The following is a 2,467-nucleotide window of genomic DNA, read 5'->3' on the forward strand; positions in this document are numbered from 1 at the left end:
TCTCAACATAAATCTTGTTTTCTGTGTTTCAACATAGTGATTACCAGATCACGGAAAAGCCAACACTGACTTTTTGTTCTGTTACCATTTCTGTTACCTCTTGTTCTGTCCTATGTTACAAACTGACCACACATTTGGTTGCAAAGTTCAGCCGAGCCAGTAAAGTAGGTGAAAAGTCAAGATGCAGATGTTTGAGCCTCTGTGGGGACCAGAGCTCCTCACTGTGTGGAGAATGTTTGTCCAAATTTAGCACAGTTAAGGGATCAAAACAGTCAGAAGTATTCATTGTCTGGGGACCATAAACATCTCTAATCCAACCAACAGTGGTTGAGAAATTTCAGCATGACATTAGAATGGCTAAATATTAGGGGATTTTGGCCTTTAGACCACCATCCCTTTTATTTAGTTTGATTTAGTGATCTGAGAGGTGTGAAAAGGTTTTTAAGCCTGGCTGAAGGGTGAAACGTTGGTGTATTGGTGTAAAAACAAAATGTGAAGCGATGGAAACAGACAGCAAATGAATCATGATGCACATGAAGATGCTTCACTGAAAAGACAAAAATAGTGTAGACATCAAATCTGTGTTGAGCTATGAGGACACTAATGCCCATTAAATTAATACATTATACTAGTATAAATACCATATTTCCATCATGTTTTCAGCTTTTTTCCATGATTTTATCTTTGACTAGTGCTCTTTTATCTTATCTTATCTTGATGCACCCTCTTCTTCTGCAATGGTAAGAAGGAACCACTGACTTTGAAAAATTAGGGCAATCAACCATGGCGGGATCTACCATTCGGGCAATCTGCTCAAGTGCCCAGTGGCCCAAAGGAGCCCTCGATGATAGTCAGGCTCCACAGAAGTATGACACAAAGTTTGACCCATTCTTTTGCTGTTGATAGTTATCGTCATTGTCAGAAACCTACTTTGTCCAAATATGGAGTTACAAGGTTTCAGGCAGCGACAGCAGCGCTATCCAGGAAAATTATGATTGGTAAGCAGGCCGCAAGGCACTGTGGGTAGTAGTGAGTGGGACATATTATCAACTAGTGGAATGAGCATGAGTTTCGGTGCCTGCAGGGGGTCCATGGGGGTACTAATCCAGCCACGCAACCGAGTATTTATCATGACAACCCAGCTCCTGACATTCATATAACAACAGTTAATGTAAAATTGCATTTATTAAAAAACTTCTTTTGATGTTTTTCTTGAATTTGGTTAAAATTTGCACCACTTTTGGCTGGAAACCTAGCTTATCATCCACTTATGTTGTAGTTGAAAGTGGCCTTCCTTTGAAGGTTTGACGAGAGCACTGAGAGTCAACCAAAACAGTAAAGTTGCAGTCTGTAACACCAAACCAATGAGCTGAAAGACACTAAAATACTCAGTAGAGCTAAGAGGAACTGCAGGGTGGGGAGATAAGTCGATACGATACGATATACTTTATGGTCCCTTTAGGGAGGTTCGTCTTGGACTCAAATGCTGCGCACATAAATGCCCTGTGAGTCTGTCAATATATATGACATCTTTCATTTTTTGTTCATATAAAATATTGATTGCTTTAAAGACTTGAATCCAGTCCAGTTGGGACATCACAATTACTTCAAACAAGCTTGATTTGTACGTCAAATGGGGATTTCCAATTCTGGTTCTCAATATTCAGAGTAGTGTTGGCTAGGACTGATCCTGTTCCAGTTGGTGAAAACACTTTTTACATCTGATTTCACTATTATTGTGGTGGTTTAACAATGTTTCTCAATAGTGAATATAATCATAGCTAATGCCAAAAAAGTATTGGGTTTAAATACATGAACAAGGTCTTTGAGCTGTAAGCGACAACAGCATAGCAGATTTTGAATCATATCAGCCCTTAAGAATCCACAGATTAACCCAGAAAAGTGACAGACAGGTAATATATCTCTTTTTAGATCACTGTAATACAGTGAGTGGCAGAGGGACATTGTGTTTGGCACAAAAAACCAACACAATGTAGTGAGTTATTAAATGAGGGAGTAATGAATCAGTGCTGGCCAGTAATGGCAGAGTTTCAGCATCGTGTCCATCAGTGGATGTAATCTGTCTGATGTCAGGGGGAAAACTGGGTGGCAGCCAGGACCAGCAGCTTCCTCTCAGCTGATACCAGAGAGCCTTGGAGGGGGGACTGACTCAGATCAATGTGCTGTGTGTCTGGGATTTCCCTCTGGCACACACTCACACACGCATATACACATAACCCACTCTTGCATTAATTCAAGCCTAACTGCATTTTAGCGAGTATTCAATGCCATGTTTGCTCACCTAATCATTCTGTGTGTTTGATCAATGCTTCTGCAGGTGTGAGCGTACGTTTATTTGCGCATTTACACTCTATCAGGCTCCATCACATCACTCTCACGCAGGTACTAATGTTTGTGTCTTGTTTCATGTGAGCATCCTGTTTTTGTTTCAGGCTTCAAGGTCCTC

Source organism: Scomber scombrus, chromosome 18, assembly GCF_963691925.1.
Source record: "Scomber scombrus chromosome 18, fScoSco1.1, whole genome shotgun sequence".
NCBI classification, from domain to species: domain Eukaryota; kingdom Metazoa; phylum Chordata; class Actinopteri; order Scombriformes; family Scombridae; genus Scomber; species Scomber scombrus.